The sequence below is a fragment of the Piliocolobus tephrosceles genome, chromosome 8 (assembly GCF_002776525.5).
Source record: "Piliocolobus tephrosceles isolate RC106 chromosome 8, ASM277652v3, whole genome shotgun sequence".
Lineage (NCBI taxonomy): Eukaryota > Metazoa > Chordata > Mammalia > Primates > Cercopithecidae > Piliocolobus > Piliocolobus tephrosceles.
In genome coordinates this window covers 138,488,809-138,508,824 of record NC_045441.1, presented here as the reverse complement: position 1 = coordinate 138,508,824, position 20,016 = coordinate 138,488,809, and the positions used below count along the sequence as shown (strand labels likewise).

The window sequence follows — 20,016 nt, the reverse complement described above, 5'->3', positions numbered from 1 at the left end:
CGATGGGGGTGGTGAGTCTGAGGGCAAAAGGCACCCACAGTGGGCCAGGGGCATCCCTGCTGCCTGTGTCCTGTGCCCAGCACCCAGGCCCTGACCCCCGTCCCCTCAGCCACACTTGAGTTGAGTCCCATGGCACCCTCTTCCACACCTGCCTTCTCCACCCTGACCTACAGCCTCCCCAGAGGCCTCTGGGATGGTGAGGACCTAGTAGAGTTGGGTAGTGCCATGCCCAAGGAGGTTTATAAACTGTGCAGGAATCAGTGAAAATAAAAATGCCAATGCTGCCCTCCCAAGTCAGCTGAGGCTTACAATAAGGTCAAAGTGATGGTGACAGCATTGTTAAAGGCAGAGAAAGGTCCTTCTAGTCATACCTGGGGGAAGACAATCAAGGAAGGGATAAGTCCCCCACTCAGTGATGAAACCACATATATGGCAAGAGAAATAGACAAGTCATCTTTCCTATATGAGGGAGATGGCTGAGTTGGGGTGGGGGCAGCAGGGCAGTTGCTAGGAAGCCCTCCTGAAGAGCAAGAAAGAGAGCAATGAATGCGGCTCTTGTATGATTCCAGTGGCCCCCGTATGGAGGAGGAGGAATCTGAAGCCCCCTCTGCCTGAAATGGTCCTACGACCCCAAGTACTGGGCGAGCTCCTGTCTTCTCAGTCTGGATCTCACTGTGACAGCCCTAAAAAGAGTCAGTGACAGTCCTTGGGAGATAGCTTCCTGCATTGAGTGTGCCTGTGGGAGTAGCCAGCCGGTGTGCAGCTCATGCTGGAGCAGACATCAACAAGGAATCGACTGCACACTGTGGCCGCCCTAGCCCAGAGTCCCCTCTTCCTCCTACATTAGAATGCCCCCGGAAATTGCCCTAAGCTTCCAATAGGGAAATTACATAAATTACTCAGACCAATGTGCTAACTGTAAGGAGACTAGAGGGTTAGCAATAGTTGAAGTACTTATACCAGCATATAGACAATTGCACATGGCATGGGAACTCCAGGCATGACCGACCTTGCCCAGGGTATGGCTCTTCACAAAACCAGAGGTAGTAAGAAGACCTAAGAGGCCAAGTAAATGAGAGAATAGATGAAAAGTAGGCAGTTGGGCAAATTTTCCTCTCAAATTTCCCTGCCCCACCTTCCAGAAACTATGCAATGTTGCCCTCAGCAAGGAAGGAGAGAGCGGACCAGCAAGCCTCTTTTGTGGTGGCAAATTCCACCTTCATAAAAGAGAACTTGTCTCCTCTGGTGAGCATGATGTGGTGAAGACTGGCTCCAGGTCTCCCAACATGGCAGTCTAGGGCATGTCTAGGACTATGTAGACTGTCTAGATAATAGAATCTCTAGAATAATCTTCTCTCAGGGAGTCCTAAAAGGGGTTTGGAGAGTGAAATACACACAAGGCACAGACAGAGGCAGCCCAAGGAGACAACAGGGATCAGTGAGAGATTCCTGGGGCGGGAGTCACTACCTGCCTTATCTCACTGTGCAGAAGCCTTAGCTGGGCAAAGGAGGTGAACTCCAGCACCAGCTTCTATGGCTAAAATGGACAGTAGGTGCCCTGAAAAAAGCCAGCAGGATGGCCTCACTACCCAAGAGAGATAATTTTTCACATCAGCCCCAATGGGATACACACTACTTATGCATAATAACTACCATGAATATTTTACCTTACTAGTACGCCATGACTGAAACAACACTTCCTCAAGGAAAACGTCCTTACCTCCTGCAGTCACTTTGATATCCCAGTAATAGTCTTATAATATCCCTGCATCTTACCATGTAGTGTTTCTTATATTTTCCATCTTTAACTTCTGTGAACATGTATACATCTTGATCTATTCCTCTAGTTTCAAGAGCCCATGTCTGTTTCACTTGCTATTGGGATAGGCTGCATACAGACACGGGCTGTCGCTCTGGATTAGATGGGAGCGATTGGAGGATTCCTTGCAGAGGAATGACATAAGCTGATTTTGTCCTCTGGCTGGCCTGAGGGCACTAGGGCACATGTATGGAAGCAGGCACACAAGTTCAGGAAGTTGTCGCCATAACCTGGATGAGAGATGATTGTAGCTTTGTCTGATGGTGGAGGCAATGAGAAGTGGTCAGATTTTGGATAGATTTTGAAGCAGTGTGAACAGGATTTGCTGATGATTTGAGAGCAGGGTGTGAGAAAAAAGGAAAAGTCAAGGGTAATGCCAAGGTTTTCTATCCTGAGCACCCAGCGGGATGGGGTGGCCATTCTCTGAGATGGCCATGCTCATTGCAGCAGAAATGAAATTTGAGGGGGTGGTGGAAGTCAGGAGTTCAATCTGTGATGTATTAAATTGAATCTGTCTGTTAAATGGTCTAATGGAGATGTCAAAAATGAAGCTGGAGTTCGAAGGGGAGGAGTTAGCTGAAGATATAAATTTGAGGGTCGTCATCCCATTAAAACCGCAGGATGGAATGAGATCACTAAGGAAGTGTGAGTGAAAAGAAAAATGGTCTAGGAACTAAGACTTGGGCCCTCAAATGTTTAAAAATGGGGATGTTAAGGAGAAACCAGCAAAAGAGATTGAGGAAAAGCGGCAGAGAAGTACAAAGGAAACAACAGAAAAACAGTGACAGCCCCAGTGTCGATTAAAAATAATGCTACTCAGGGTTTGAGTTAAAGATGAGAATCAGCGGGGCGCGGTGGCTCAAGCCTGTAATCCCAGCACTTTGGGAGGCCGAGACGGGTGGATCACGAGGTCAGGAGATCGAGACCATCCTGGCTAACACCGTGAAACCCCGTCTCTACTAAAAAATACAAAAAACTAGCCGGGCAAGGTGGCGGGCGCCTGTAGTCCCAGCTACTCGGGAGGCTGAGGCAGGAGAATGGCGTAAACCTGGGAGGCGGAGCTTGCAGTGAGCTGAGATCCAGCCACTGCACTCCAGCCTGGGTGATAGAGCGAGACTCGGTCTCAAAAAAAAAAAAAAAAAAAGATCAGAATCACCCATGACACATGGTCACCAAGGACTGTGACAAGCACAATCTCAGTGAAGTGGAGCACTTGGGTGGGTGTTCTCCCGGGAAGCCCTCCTGACCCTCCTGATGGGTGGGACCCCGGCCACATGCTCCCATGGCACCTGTATGTCTATCAAAGCACACACAGTTTGCCATAACTGCTGCAAAGATGTGCCTGTAGGGTTCCCTGTATATCGTGAATGGCCAATACATATATGAATGTGCTCAAATGTGTCAACAAAAAAGAGAGGATGTATTGATGGAATGAGATCTCAGGGAAAGCCAAAGGGTGGATAAAGAACACAGGATGTGCTCTAGAGAGGAGCAGGCGGGCTTTTCCTCTTAGCCTGGAGGGGATGAGGAAGTGAAGATGCAGAGCAGCAGAGGATGCTGGGTAGCCTCTATGGCCTTGGTCTTCTCAGCCAGGTAGAAAACAAAGTCTTCCAAAGAGAATCAAGGAGGTAGGGTGGGAATCATTACTTGGCAAGAAGGGCAAAGCATGAAGCAGGCACTGTGGGAAATGGAGAAGAGGTGAATTAGAAAGGAATAGAATCATTGCTTATTTGAGAGAGGCACTGGTTGAGGTCAAACTGGTGTAGATTTGCAGTGGGACCATTTGCCTGGCTCTACAATTTACTCCAGCAAAGACTGGCTCCCGCAGAGAAGAGGTGGAAAAGGCCAAAGGCGAGTGTATCCCCAGAAGCGGAAGGGCTCATGAGGGAGGTAGACAGATCACAGGCCAAGCTCTCAAAGGAGCCGGAATCATGACTGAGAGGCCAAACATGGGGTCAATAATGGGCAGGCAGATAGCTGAGCCCCAAAGTGGCCCTGGGGTCATGGGAACAGAGAGAGGTGGACAAGATTAAGGTCAAAATGAGGATAATGAAACATTTTCGGTAACAGTAAGAACATGCAAACGTCAGAAAACATGTCATAAAAGGACCTTTTTAATTCTAAGATCTTGAAAGGGAATGGTTTAAGTGATGATCAGGTTTGGCTATGAATGCTGAACACGCAAAATAACAAAGGATGGAAGCAAACAAAAACAAGCCAACAAACCGGAAGCTTCCTTTTCTCCCACATAAAAGTCCACAGGTAGGTGGTCCAGGGATGGCTTTCCATAGGGTCAAGAACCCGAGTTCTTCTCTCTGGCTGTCTGGCCAGCTTGGCTTTCATTCCAGTATGCCATCACCCACATTAGCATCTCATCGACCTCCCAGCCAGTAGGAAGGAGGAAAGACAAGCCTCTCCATGTAAGAACACCCATCACTTTCACCTGCATCCCATTGACCAGCTTTGTGCCTGTGGCCTCACAGCTCCAGGGGGTCTGGGAAGTGCAGTTTTCCTTCTGGGAAGCTGTGTGCTCAGCTGATAACCAAGAAGCAGGGTAGAAGACACTGGTGGAAAACTCTGAACCTCTGCCTCACCACACACCTTGAGAGCTACAGTGAGCAGAGTTTGTGAACATTCCTAGAGCCAGGAAGATGAAAATCTGGTGAGGCCTTAGCATTGGAAGCACATTGCTGTGGAGTTTGGCATTCCTGAGGATGAAAGCAGGAGGAGGTGAGGAAAATATGATTGTTAGCCTGGTTCTAAAAATTTCCACTAAGTTTGTGGAGAAGACACAAATGTGGAGAGGTGAGCGTGGTGGAAGAAAATGGCTTTGAGAGAGGAGAAGCAGGGAGGGATGGTGGAGGAGCTGGGGTTTGGGGGCAACATGGAGAATGAGGCTGAGAAGGCGAACCCACCCTCTCAGTTCTGGAGGTTGAAGGGGAGGGATGGCTTCAGGGGAAAGCCGGCCTTCAGGTGTAAAAGGAGGGATAAAAAGACAGACTCACAGAGCAAGGTTAAGGAGGAAGGAGACTGTTTGCAGAGTAGCTGGAGGGCTGGCAGGCTTGGGTGGAGGAGCTGAAACAGTAGTGGGGATACAGGAAGAAGACTGCTCTGAGAGACCATTTACACTAACAGAAGGCACTGGAGGGCAGGGACGGGAAAGGGGCAAGTACCCAAGTTCTAGGCCAAAGCTCTAAGTGTTTGTGAAACTGGAACAGCAAAAGCCACTTCTTAAAAAATTTAAGTTTTTGTGGGTAGAAAGTGGTATATATATTTACGGAGTATATGAACTGTTGTGAAACAGGCCTGCAATGTGAAATAAGCTCACCATGGGGAACGGGGTGTCCATCCCCTCTAGCATTTCTTGTTTGAGTTACCAATGCCACTTTTTGGAGGAAAAAAAGTACTAAATAAAAAATTCGAATATCTTGTTAACAAAAGGAAAATCTGCTTTAATGAAAAGGAAATTATGAAGCATAAAAGAAGTGCTGTTATTCAGGCCCCTACATCTTATACTAAGAAGAAAGGTCACAGGATACAGAATATTTTCAACTCAGGGGAGTAGAGCAAAGTGCCATTTGCTAAATGATCAAATTAGACAGAGCCTCAAGTGACACTACACTTGGCCAGGCTCTCTCTTCAATACTTGCTTCTCTGTTGTGTTTTCTTGCCATCCAATGTAAAGATGGTAAGACTTTCTTGCTGTCACATAGTTTTATTACAAGAACCTGTTTTTAACCTATCTAAAGTAGAAACTTCTGTTGTTCATAGAAATCAAAAGAATTAGTAAACGTATTTTAGGTAGTCTGAAAAAGATTCATGAAAGGTGATTAGTGTAAGGGATACTAAAAATCATGAATTGTGCTTCTGAATTCTATGCTGTATAGCTGAACCTCCATGAATTTTGAGATTTTGTACCAAAAAAGCTGTTTGTTCTCCAAAGCATAGAATGCTATCACATCCTTGAGCTTTTGAGATGGTTGATATAATTTAATAATCCCTTCTGCAGAGGTTTGCTTTTAAAGCTTAAATATGACATAAAATTGCCTTTGATAGTTACAAAATTTAAACACAACATGGAACTTTACTTATATTTTAACCTGTTGACATTTCATTTTCTGCAAACTCTCTTGGCCTTATAAGGGCTTACTCACTGAGCTATAAATCCTCGTGGTTTATCTTGGAATTAGAAGACCAATACCACCCCATCCCAGGGGGAATGCCTGGATCGAGAAGGGGAAAAATTAAGACAACTAGGAAATGCTTAAACAGCCTTTGTTCCTGAAGATGCTGTTCTGGTCCAGTTTTTTTTTTTTTTTTTTTTTTTTTTCCTCCCCAAGATAGAGTCTTGCTCTGTCGCCCAGGCTGGAGTGCAATGGTGTGATCTCGGCTTACTGCAACCTCCACCTCCCGGATTCAAGAGATTCTCTTGTCTCAGCCTCCACAGTACCTGGCATTACAGGCATGCACCACTATGCCCAGCTAATTTTTATATTCTTAGTAGAGATGGGGTTTCACCATGTTGTCGAGGCTGGTCTCGAACTCTTGACCTTGTGATCCACCTACCTCGGCTTCCCAAAGTGGTGGGATTACAGGTGTGAGCCACCGCACCCGGCCACAGGTCCAGTTTCAAGTACTGTACACTTAAGTGTGAAAGGAAAATAAATCTTGGGGCCCCCAAATCACTAACGTGAAGGGAAAAGTCTAGCTGGGAACTGCTTAGGCAAACCTGCCTCCCATTTTATTCAACGTCGCCCCTCTGCTCACTGAGATAAATGCATATCTGATTGCCTCCTTTGGAGAGGCTCCTCAGAAGCTCAAAAGAATGCAACAATTTGTCTCTTATCTACCTGTGACCTGGAAGCCCCCTCCCTCGTTTCAGTTGTCCTGCCTTCACCTCAAGTTGTCCCACCTTTCCGGACTGAGCCAATGTACATCTTACGCATATTGATTGATGTCTCATGTCTCCCTAAAATATATAAAACCACCACATTCTACCCTCACCATTTGCTGGTTCCAGAAAAAGTGAAATCTTTACTGTCTAATAGAAAAAAAAGTTAAAATGTAGGCACCTATTTAAAATGTCAAAATTGAAAAGCCAGAGGGGTTATCTGGATTTGAACTGGTGTCCTGTTGGATCTGCAGTCCAATACTCTACCCCTGAGCTATACCCTATCCTGCTATTGTGTGGGTTAATTAATATCTTTGACTTTTATAGTCATACCCAGATTACCAGGAACCTATGAGATGCCACTTCACGATGGAAGCTCATAGGAGCTGCCAGACCCACCTGAGTGAAAACTCACTGATCTTGTGTATAACAGGAGGCAGTCTCTCCTCCTCAGATACCCTGGATCCTGTGTCTTCCCTGCCTTGAGTTCCTGCGTGGGGGCAGCAGCCTGGAAAAGCACTGCTAGAATGGCCTTCAGAGTCAACCTCCAGTTCCTGGCATGGTGGGCACCCACAAAAGGAACTTCATGCGACTGAGGTGTCTGTTCTAACACACTTAATGACAGAGTTGGGTCTGACTCTCCGAGCCCAGTATTCCATTCAGGGCACTTTCAACACAACTACAATCTAGGACAAAGATGATTCTTCCAGCTCCACTTCTTCAGTAATATACATGGAGAATGATGGAGAAGGAGCAGCACTTTCAACACAACTACAATCTAGGACAAAGATGATTCTTCCAGCTCCACTTCTTCAGTAATATACATGGAGAATGATGGAGAAGGAGCAGCTCCAAGAAATAGTGAGACGGCAGTAGCTGAGTAGATTTTGAAATCCCCAAAAGCCTTAAAATGGCCAATGTTAACCTAGTTTCAAGGACCAAAAAATGTTGCAGGAGAACAACCCCACTTGACTCTTTCATTGTTTTTTTAAGTGACAGGGTATTGCACTGTTACCCAGGCTGGAGTGCAGTGAAACAATCATAGCTCACTGCAGCCTCCAACTCTTGGGCTCAGGCAATCCTCCTGCCTCAGCCTCTCAACTAACTGGGACCACAGGTGTGTGCCACATACCCAGCTAATACTTTTTATTTCTATTTTTTTGTAGAGCAGACGTCTCACTATGTTGCCCAGGCTGGTCTGAAACTCGGGGCCTCAAGCGATCCTCCTGCCTTGACCTCCCAAAGCGCTGGGATGAGCCACTGCGTCCAGCCTCTCTCATGACCTTTCTGATGGCAGGCAGAGCCCTGTCCCTCTTAGAAGGAACACTTGGAGTAACACTTGGGTTAGCTCGTTTTCACCTCCTCAGCTGTCAAGGCCCTGCCTCTTCTCTTGTCACAGGAGCTGGTAAACTGTCCCATTTGTGAACTGTCTTTCCCTCCTACTGGAATTTTCTCCTTTACCCACAGGCCTTTTGCCTTGTAGCCCTGGCAACCTTCTCAGAAGGCAGCTAAGGCAGCCACTCCTTTCCACTCCTGATCTGAGGACCTGGGAAACACTGAATTCCACAGTGATTTCTATGATGATGATAAATTCCTTCAAGAGACACACAGATGGTCACTTAAGTCCAGACTGCACTTTGCCCCACTGCTCATGTCCTCCAGGACACACCATAGGACACACCATGTTCCCCAAGGGGCCATATTGCCATGGAGATAACACCTGTGTCTCCTCTAACAAGAGGTAATCCCTTTTCCAAGGTAATCCGGGAGTAGCTCTTCCAGGCAACATGGCAGGGACTGATCAGCACATTGTTGTCTTGATAACAGAGGTAAATTATCATGCAGGGTGACCCGCAAAAAGGCCACAGTGAGAGTGGAAGCAGTGGTCTTCTACTGGGTCCCGTATCAAGTGGTGAAAGGAAGGCTGGACTCAGGGACGTTTGCAGAATGATCTGGCCAATCTCCTCACTTTACCAATGAGGCAAGGCCTGACTGACTTGCCCAAGGATCTTGACTGGTTAATGACGGAACTGACGGGTCTCCTGACTCCCAATTCCCCCTACAATATCCCTGGTGCACATGCCCCAGCCTAGACAATGCTTGGGTATGTTTGATGCCTCTGCTGGATTTTTTTTTTTTTTAATCCAGGACATTACAGTGAAGCTAAAGAAGCTTCAGAGTGCCTCCCCTGCACCAGTTCTGTGCCTCCTTCTACATTTGTAATTTTATGAGGCTTCCTGTTAATAATATTCTCCCAGATTACACAAGCTTCAGACCCATAAAACATGGGTCCACCCGTAGCAGAGGAGATGTGTTACTTGAGAGGGGAAGGAATCATGTGGAAGAGCTGAAGGGAAAAAAGAAAAAACAGGAAAAACCCTGGGGGCAGGTCCGGGGACATTCTCCTACAGCTCATGGGGTGAGTAGGGTGATTTTACCTTTTGCAGGATTTACTCCAAAAGACAAAACAATGCCAAGGGCTCCAGGCAGGAAATGTCTAAACCCCCTCATTTGAGGGACAATCGCCCAGAGATGAGAGGCATCAGAGAATAGCTGGGTAGTGCCTGTGACCTGAAGAAGAAAGTCGGATGCAGGAGCATTGGCAACACTATGAGTAAGGTCTTTCCCCACATGACTCCTGGGGCAATTCCGTTTTTATATACAAACAAGAATGCAACCCAGATGATGCCCGGGCTGTACATTCAGCCCACGCTGACGAAGAGAAACTAGGGGAGAACAGCCGGGCGCGGTGGCTCCTGCCTGTAATCCCAGCACTTTGGGAGGCCGAGGCGGGTGGATCACCTGAGGTCCTGAGTTCGCGACCAGCCTGACCAACATGGAGAAACCCCGTCTCTACTAAAAAACTACAAAATTAGCCTGGCGTGGTGGTGTAATTCCAGCTACTCAGGAGGCTGAGGCAGGAGAATCGCTTGAACCCTGGAGGCGGAGGTTACAGTGAGCCAAGATCGCGCCACTGCACTCCAGCCTGGGCAACAAGAGTGAAACTCCGTCTCAAAAAAAAAAAAGGAGAAACTAGCAGAGAATGTTCAGATCCCAGTCCCTAAGCCTGGCCAGCCCCATAGACTCCGCACCCCATGGAGCAGTTTCCCCAGCTGGAAAGAGCCCCACTCTGCCCAGGAATCTGAAAGGCAATGCGCCTCTGTAACCACGTGGGGGCCCCCGTCCAAGGCGTCCTCCATCCCCAGCCTCTTAAGGACTTTTAAATTTTTATTTTTCTCTCCTTGTTTAAAAATACTGTCCTTGTTATTGCAAAATAAAAACATGAATTGGGAAAAGGCCTGTGGTCTATTAAAGAAAACTGCTTAGTCTATGTTGACATATGTATGCTTCCAAACTTTCAAAACTATAGATATATATAACGTATATATAGAGTATATATAACTATATATAGTATATATAACGTTATATAGAGAGTATATATAACGCTACATATGATGTCATATATTAAACGCTACATATGATGTCATATATTGCTTTAAAGTGTTAATTTCAAAACAAAGGATCGTTCTGGACAGCCTTTTTCTCTTAATTATCTCTTTCTCTTAAATATCTCTTTTTCTGTTAAAGTATCATGAACATCTGTCCATACCAAGTTCTTCCCCAAAATGTTCAGTGATGGTATTGCGTTCCATTGCTCATGCCATTACAAAATATTTACTGTAATAAACACATGGTAGAAAATGTTAAGTGGCGTCTACCGGCATATTCCTATTGTTCGAAGTATTTATTCCACTTCAAACACAGATGGGGGGTGAGTTACAGTTGCCCCCCGAAAACAGCCCAAACCTCCAGGCCCAGGACCTGAGGCGGCAGAAGTGCCTGTTCGGGCGCGCCAGGGCCCAGCTGGGCGAGGGGGCCACACTGCCCAAGGTCACCGGGGAGGGCCCTGCCAGTGCACCGGGGCCAGCGCAGTGACTGCGCGCGCGCACTCGGCAGTCGGGGGATGGGTGAGGGGTCGGCCAGGGGTCGCGGGGTGAGCGCCGGGTCGCTGGCCAGGCGGGCGTCGCGCCTGCAGTTCGCCTCCGGAGCTGCAGGTGGGGCCGTGCGGCTGCCTGCCTCCAGGAAGCCTCACGTGCCTTAGTCGGCCGCGCCGGCTCCCAGGATACAGCGTGGACCTGGCGGGCGCTAAAGGTGTTGGCGCGACTGCGGGCGGCGCCAGGCAGGGGTAGCTAGGGAGGAGCGGCGGCGGGGGCAAGGCCGGGCGGGCGCAGTCAGCGGAGAGCACTGGGAGGCGGGGCTTGCGTGGGGCAGCGCGCAGCACCGCGACGACTTTCTTCGGGCCGCGACGGACAGCGCAGGGCCATGGAGGAGGCGGCCGCGGCTCCGGTAAGGGCGATCAGCGCGCGCACGGACTTGCGGCCTGGGTGCCCCGGGCGACCCGGGCCCGGCACACGGGGGCTCCGGCAGTCGGACCGTACTAACGCGCCTGGGGCTCCGGGGAACCGGAGCGCGGGGTCCGCTGGGGCCTACTGCGCCTGCCAGCCGGGACCCCCACTCCGGGCCGAGCCCGAGCGCTGGCGGAACGGTTGTCCCCGCCCCGGGCCGCCCCACGCCAAGTTCCTTGGCCCCTCCGGGGCTTCCTGCACCCGCCCCAGTCGCTGTACCCTACGTCTGCGTCTCCCCACCCGAGGCTCCTTTCTCTGCCTGGCGCTTTGCCTGTGGCTCCCTCCCCCAGCTCCTCCCAGCGGCTTAGTGGTACCTGGGAGTTGGGCGGCTTCGAATCCGCATACACCGACACCCCTTACGTGCCCAGCTCCCCAGGGGTCGGCGCGGAAGGGGATATAGAGCCAGGTACTGCACCAAGCCCTGTTGAGGCGATAGTCTGTCCTTCTGTCCTCACAGCAAGCCAGTGGGATGGGTACTGGTGTTAATCTCTGTCATGCAAAAGAAAAACCCGGGGCCTAGAGAAGTTAACTTGCCCAGGCTGGCACACCTGGAAGTGTATAAAGACACACAGTGGCTGTGTGTTCAGGGACCAAGCAGACAGGTACGCGGGCAATAATTGTGCAAAACAGAAAGGGGTGAGTGCTGGCGCCCAGGTGGAAACTTGCAGTGGGCTCCTGGGGAAGGAGCGTCAGGCGTCCGCCTGGTACCGCTGTCCACCCCTCCTGGCCTGATGCTCTCCTGATGCTCTGCGCCTCTGTGATTTGAGCCCGGCTTTTAAGGAAGGCTAGGATTTCAGGCCCAGCTAGACCCGTGGTGCTTTCAGGGAGGGAGGAGTGCCTGGGCAAAGGCGCAGAGAGACGGGACAGTGCAGGGCGTGTTCAGGAACAGAAAGGAGTCCATGAACCTGGAGAAGGTGGTCTTGGTTTGGAGGCAGTGGGAAAGGAGTCCGCAGAGAGAGACTAGGAAGGAGCCTGCATGGCTGGACTTCATCCTGCGGGTGAGGGATCCGGCTCCTCTTACCATCAGCTCCTCTCAAGCAAAGAGTTTCAGCTCCCCTGGCAGGAGTCTAAGGACAGCCCCACATACTTCAGCCACCTGTCAGTAAGAAGCTGGGCTGGAGTGAGCAGCGCACAGTCCCACCTCCCAACACATATTGTGAAGGCCTTGCACGGGGCTTTCTGGCCCCATCAGAATTGTAAGAGAACCATGCACCTTGTTGTCCATCTGTAAAAGACTAATATTTTCTTAATAAAGTAGTTTATGCAGAGATCCCTTTCATGCCACACAAAGACCGTAATAATGCATGTGGAGGATGGGGAGGATTTCAGTGGATGGGGAGCTGGTGACCAGTTGAAAGGAAGCTTCTGGAGTAAACTCTTGGCGTTTGACTTTACCTGGCAGGGACTGATCTAAGAAAGGAGAGGTGAGGGAAGGAACAGTGGCCTTAGGTGGAGGGTGGACTCAAACCCAGAACCAAGCCAGCTCACCCGGCTACTTGCAGGACCACCTCCTCCTTGAGAGCAAGACTTCCACCCACATTGGGGGTTTTCGCCTAGAAACAGTTCAGCTTGTCCAGAACCTCCCAGCCTTGAAGACCCCTTAGAGTCCTGCCTTCTTTAGGTCCTGCTTTCCTTCGAACAGCCAGACAGGCCCTTTAGTACTGTCCTGGACAAGTTTTTTTTTTTCTGCCTTTGCTCAAACTCTCCTTTTGTCTCTATTTTTTGAGGTGTCCATCTACGTTCTAGTTCTCAGTGACTTTCTCTAAGTGAATCCGCACTGGTTTCTAGTAGCCACTTACTCATTTTGCAAATAATCACCAACCTTTTGTTGAGAAATTATTTTGCAGATTGTTGTAAGGAGGTGTTGATCCTTGGGCATGGATACCAGGAGCTCCTCTCTGCCCTGTAGGTCCCATTTTCAGATGTGGGTGGCTCAAATAGTCCAGCTCCCCACCCAAGGCAATATGTGCTCGTTCTTTCTTGTCCCCAGCTGCCGGTCACTGATACGCCATGTGAATGTTTCCAAGGACAGGGAGGCCCCTTATCTCTAATTAAGATGGTTTTTGCCCATATATAAGTGTAACTTTGTGACATATGTCCATTTTCCTTACCAGACTGTATGTCACCAATCCTGGTACAGCTACAAAAATGATCGAGGTCATCATTTTTACCTTGAGCGGGTGGGAATTGGGAAAGAGAAAGAATCTTGTATGGCTCATGCAGTGTCAAAAATCTCTGGACTGATGGAGATTTGCAGTCATGGGGATTTTAGCTTGTGGGGAGGTGCAGATGGGAAGGGGACAAAATGAGACTATCCTGGGGGAAGAGGAACTGGCTATTAGATTTTTATGTTTATTAAAAAGGGACAAAAAATAAGCAGTACTCTTGTTTGTGCCGTTTCAGTGAATTGGCTGTGTTTTGTTTGTTTGTTTGTTTGTTTTGCTGCATCATCATCAATAGACAGTTCCTGTGTGATCATAAGGGGAGGTGCAGGCTGGGCTATAGTAAATCTGCATTTAACCATTTCCCCACTAAAATACCAAGCAATGCTAAGTCATTATGTACGTAGCAAAATTGCACTGAGTGCCAGGCTTGGGTCAAGGACCATGGTATGAAAAGATGCAATACCAGCCGGGTGCGGTGGCTCAAGCCTGTAATCCCAGCACTTTGGGAGGCCGAGACGGGCGGATCACGAGGTCAGGAGATCGAGACCATCCTGGCTAACACGGTGAAACCCCGTCTCTAGTAAAAAATACAAAAAACGAGCCGGGCGAGGTGGTGGGTGCCTGTAGTCCCAGCTACTCCAGAGGCTGAGGCCGGAAAATGGCGTAAACCCAGGGGGCGGAGCTTGCAGTGAGCTGAGATCCGGCCACTGCACTCTAGCCTGGGCGACAGAGCGAGACTCCGTCTCAAAAAAAAAAAAAAGAAAAGATGCAATACCATGTTCAGGGAGCCCACAGTATAGGCGTGGGTAGGACATTACTGTGTAGGGTGGTAAGCGCTGTGAGAAGGGTCTGCATTGTGCTGCAGAGGCCTGGAGTAAAGGCACCCACCCAGACATAGACCTAATATACCCAAACAGGTGATTGCCAGCCTGAGGTCTGGCATGTGGTATAGGATAGCCCCACTTGTGCACACATATGGGCTCCCAGCCCAGCTCCCCCGTGCCTAGGGAGAGAGGGGCTCAGTGAAGACAATGGATGGAATGAATGACGCCGGTTTCTCTTGTGTTTCTGAAAGATTTCTCCGTGGACAATGGCAGCCAACATTCATGCCATGGAGAGGAAGATTGAATGGCAGGCTGCTCGCCTACTTTCCCTAGAAAGTCGAACTGGGATGGCCGAGAATTAGCTGGCCGACTGCGAGAAGACAGCTGAGGAGTTCGGGAACCAGCTGGAGGGCAAATGGGCCGTGCTGGGGACTCTGCTGCAGGAGTACGGGCTGCTGCAGAGGTGGCTGGAGAATGTGGAGAACCTGCTGCGCAACGGTAACTTCTGCATCCTGCGGCTACCCCCGGGCAGCAATGGGGAGTCCCCCAAGGTCGCCCTGGGGCGCCCTGGGATTGGGGAGGCCACGGGGCCGAGACTGTGAGCATGTGGGTGAGCGAGTGTGACACTTGTGGTTTCAGGTGCCCGTGGCCTTTGATGATGTGGCTGTGTAGTTCTGTGAGCAGGAGTGGGGCAAGCTGGAGGACTGGCAGAAGGAGCTCTCTACGCATGTGGTGAGGGGCAGCTGTGAGACGCTGGTCTCCCTGGGTAAGGCCTGACACTCATTATGGGATTTGGAAGTCCCTGTACTTCTCTCTCCACATGGTTGTTTTCATGACAGTGATATGTAAATCACCAGAAACGTTGACCTTGAAAGTTGTTGCCTCCTGTGAAAGATGAGCCCTGGGTGATGGAGTTAAAAGCTCCCTTTGCCCTGTGCGCAGGGCCCCAGAATACCAGGCTGGGAAAGGTGGTGGCTTCCCTCCTACACAGGCCTGGGATGTGGACCTTTCTATTGGTGCTGACTTGGAGCAGGGAAGACCCCACCTGCTTTCAGAGCCTGTGTGTAATCGACTTAAATTTGGGAAAGACTCTAATTCAGCCTTCTGCTACAGACATGCGTGGCCCTTATGGCGACATGCCTCAAAGTCAGTGGAGAACATGGGCCAATGGTGCTTCTTGCAGCATACATTTTCTTCATGCCTCAGAACTACTCTTCCCTCATTTTTTTGGGCTACTGCTCTCTGCTCTCCTTGTTTGATCCTGCCTAGGAAGGGCCTGGACTGTGTTTCTTCCTGGGCTCATTTCCTCTTCTAATTTCCTCTCTGTTACCCTGGAGCCAAGGGCAGTGAGGCCTGTTAGAAAGGACAGGAGCAATTGCAGACATGAGGTTGTTTCGTCAGCACAAGTGCACTGCTGTTTAATATGCACACTCTGCGGCAGTTTCTTCAGCCCGGCGCTGTTGACATTTGGTACCAGGTGATTCTGTGTGTTGGGGGCCATCCTCTGCATTGTAGGATGTTCGGCAGCAACCCTGGCCTCTACTCTCCAGATGCCAATCACCTCTCCCCCAGCCCTGAGCACAACAACCAGAATTGTCTCCAGACTTTGCCAAATGTCCCCGGGGAGCAAAATTGCCCGTGGTTGAGAGCTACTGCTCTATGACAATCAAGAGATTTCGTTTCTAGACTGTTGTTGGTTTTCTGGGCTGACTATCCCCAGCTCTGACTGGAATGTAACAAAAACTGACCTTCTGTCTTTCCTCAGACTACGCCATCTCCAAGCCCGAGGTCCTCTCCCAGATTGAACAAGGGAAGGAGCCCTGCCACTGGCACCGCCCTGGCCCCAAGATTCCAGATGTTCCTGTGGACCCGAGTCCAGGTAAGGGCTGGGAGAAGGCCAGGGAGGCATCAGGTGATATACGGGAAACAGAGATGGGAAGGCCAGGAAGGGTGTGATCTTTCCAGAGAGAGCCGAGGAGAAACATAAAATTTACATGTTTTATGTCTGAGTTTTTTATAGTTGAATTTTAACCTCTAATTTATTCAACTAATGCTCCAGAAACGAATACTTTCTATCAGGGAAACAGGTGGCAAACCTAATCTTTTAGGAAGAGACAGAGGCAGGGCACAGGATGAGGGGAGGGAGAGGAGGACACTGAGAGGGAAGGCAGGAGCATAGTGGACCCTTGAACAACGCAGGGGCCAGGGGCACTAGCCCCCAATCCCAAGCAGCCGAAGATCTACATCTAACTTTTATACTCTCCAAAAAGTTAACTGCTGATAGTCTCCTATTGACCAGAAGTCTTGATACTATGAAAAGGGAATAGCACATATTATGTATGCTCTTGTATTGTGTATTATATACTTACAGTAAGCTAGAGAAAAAATGTTATTAGGAAAATCATAAGGAAAAGAAAATATATTTACTACTCATTAAGTGGAAGTGGAGCATCATAAAGGTCATCCTCGTCATTGTCATCTTCAGATTGAGTAGACTGGAGGAAGAGGAGGGGTTGGTCTTGCTGTCCCAGGCGTGGCAGAGGCAGAAGAAAATTAACTTATAAGTGGGCCTGCGTAGTTCAAACCCATGTTGTTCAAGGGGCAACTGTGTATTGAAAACAAGATTAATTCAAAGCTTTGCAAAGAGTCGGCCTTGCTTCTGAGAACCAACGTCTAATTTATTTATTTATTATTTATTTTTGAGAGGGAATCCTGCTCTGTCTCCCAGGCTGGTGTGCAGTGGCACGATCTCAGCTCACTGCAACCTCCACCTCCTGGATTCAGGCATTTCTTCTGCCTCAGCTTCCCGAGTAACTGGGATTATGGGTACCCGCCATCATGCCCAGCTAATTTTTGTATTTTTGTAGAGACAGAGTCTCACCCCCAATGTTGGCCAGGCAGGTCTTGAACTCCTGACTTTAGGTCATCTGCCCACCTCTGCCACCCAAAGTGCTGGGATTGCAGATATGAGCCACCGCGTCTGACCTCAGCCTTAATTTAAGCCAGTAGCAGTTCTAGAACATACACCCCTTGGTCAGCCTTATGGTTCGGTATGATTAGAAGCACACATTTATTTAAGGTGAATCTGGTTACCAGAAATCAGTGTCTCAGATTTCCCTGGAGCCAGTCAGCACCTTTGAAAGTTAAGGGAAGGACAGGTGGGCACAGGAGAAAAACCAAATTCCTAAAATGAAGACCTGCTGGGTCATTTGACCACGGAGACCACATCTCTGCAAGGTCGACCCCTGATTCCTCCAGAAGACCCGCCCTTGACCGTCCCACCTGCCTTGGTTTTTGCTTTCGTCTGACACTGAGAAAGGTGGTGTTCCTCGGAGGCCCTCCTGTGCTCCACTTGTGTGAAATTAAATGCATCCCCCATGTTCATCATCTCATCTCAGTCAGATTTGCCCTTTCCTAAGGGCAGAAGCATGTTCCAAGCTGGCCGCTTGCCAGTCATCATCAGGACATTCACAGTTTTTCGGGGGAACCCACCCCCGATAGTTAATATGGGTTCTTTTCTATTTCCCCAAGTGTCTTGGCTGGTCTGAGAAATAAAGGGAAAGAGTACAAAAGAGAGAAATTTTAAAGCTGGATGTCTGAGGGAGACATCATATGTCGACAGAGTCCGTGATGCTCCCTGAGCCATAAAACCAGCCAGTTTTTATTAGCAGTTTTCAAAAGGGGAGGGAGTGCACGAATAGAGTGTGGGTCACAGAAATCACATGCTTCACAAGGTAATAAAGTATCACAAAGCAAGTGGAGGCAGGGCAAGATTACAGGACCACAGGATGGGGCAAAATTAAAATTCCTAATGAAGTGTCGGCACACATTGTCATTGATAACATCTTATCAGGAGACAGGGTTTGAGAGCAGACAACCTGTCTGACCACAATTTATTAGGCGGGAATTTCCTCGTCTTAATAAGCCTGGGAGCGCTTTCGGCTTGGGCTTCGACCATAAAAGATGGCAGCCTCCAAGGGGGCCATTTATAGACCTACCTTTAGGGCGCATTCTCTTTCTCAGGGATGTTCCTTGATGAGAAAAAGAAGTCAGCGATATTTCTCCTATTTGCTTTTGAAAGAAGAGAAATACGGCTCTGTTCCGTCCGGCTCACGGCAGTCAGAGTCCAAGGCCATCTCCCTTGTTCCCTGAACATTGCTGTTTTGCTGTTCCTTTTTCAAGGTGCCCAGATTTCATATTGTTCCAACACACATGCTCTACAAGCAATTTGTGCAGTTAACACAATCATCACATGGTCCTGAGGTGACATACATCCTCCTCAGCTTGTGAAGATGAGGGGATTAAGAGATTAAAGTAAAGACAGGCATAGAAAATCACAAGGGTATTGATTGGGGAAGTGATAAGTATCCATGAAATCTTCACAATTTACGTTCAGAGATTGCAGTAAAGACAGGCGTAAGAAATAATGAAAGTATTAATTTGGGGAACTAATAAATGTCCATGAAATCTTCACAATTTATGTTCTTCTGCCGTGGCTTCAGCTGGTCCCTCCGTTTGTGGTCCCTGACTTCCCACAACAACAGTTTAGTTCTACAGGTGCAATTTGAGAATCTTCTAGGTGTCATGGACAGTGCTGAACGCTAGAGGACAGAAAGACGGCTGAGAACACATAATATTGGGCTGGAAAAGAGGGTTACAACCCATGCGCGTCCAGCTTCCTAGCCTGGATAGGAGGTTCTGGGTGGGTGGGTTTCGTTGTATTCACACCGTGTGTGGAGGCTTCCCTCACTTCCACAGCATCATTAAACGAGAGTAAAGAGGGGCCTGGAAATATGCTGGTTGCTGGTAAGACTCCGTAACACTCTTTGGCTACATAATGTCATGTTCAGCAGCATCTGTGGCCTCTACCAACCAGTAGACAAGATGAGAAGACAAACTCCACTGTCTACCTTGAGCCTGTCGGCAGGGATCCTGTGTGGCCTTTATCCCTGTCCCGTTTATCCAAGGAGCTGGGAATCACAGCTCATCCCTCGCCATTGGCCTGGCCCATCCCCTTATGAGACCTCACCTCCTGCACATCCCTCCACCAAGCCTTGTGGGACTCAGGGCTCAGCAGACCCGCCAGGTCTTGAGTGTTCCCTGCTTGGACTGAGCTCCAGGGGACTGCAGCCCTCTGAGTGCTTGTCATTCTCTTCCCTGCCTCCCTCTGAGCCCAGGCCCACCAGGGACAGGGTCCTTGCCTCTCATGATTGCGTCTCTCCCAGCCTCACTCCCTCTCTAGAGACCCCGCCTTTGGGTCTCAGGCCTCGTCTTTTTTGCTGTTTCTGCAGACCTTCCCTCTCTTCTCGTCACTCCCTGCACTTACTCTTGGCCATGGCAGCCTCCTTGTGGATGGTCCTGTGCCCCCTGCACCCATCCCACGGCCATCCATGACTGTGATGACAGTGACTGTACCACACCCACCATCTCCATCTCCAGCACACCACTCCCCGGCCGCCTCCTGCCGTCCCTTCAATTCCCTGTCTGGTGTCCTGATTTCAGCAGTTTCCAGTCTTTCAAGACCTGCAGGCCATCGACCCTGCTGCCTTTTCACTGCCCTCACCCCTCATTTCCCTCCATGCCCACCGTTGTGGTCCCCCTTTGCACACAGCCTCAGTGCCCTTGCCCCTGTTTTGTTCATTGTATCCACCTGATGAAATCCATCAGTATTCTGCACCTGCAGCCAAGCAGCTGCACGTGGCTGCAGAGAACCAGGTAAGCTGGCTGCTGGTGTCACATGACATCCACGACCAGTGACTTCAGTGGGCGCTCTGCCACGCGATTACACTGTGTTTCCCTAGCCCAGGGGCCGGCCAACTGTGGCTGAGGGCCAAATTTACCGCATCTGTTTCTGTATGGCCCACAGCTGAGAATGGTTTTATATTTTAACCCCCTTTTTTTAATTAAAGAG

General features: G+C 49.3%; 1 pseudogene; it reads left to right on the top strand.

Annotated features, from left to right (window-relative positions):
- Window positions 1-11,033: 11,033 nt before the first annotated feature.
- LOC111551453 overlaps window positions 11,034-20,016 on the top strand; it is a 72,469-nt pseudogene continuing 63,486 nt past the window's right edge.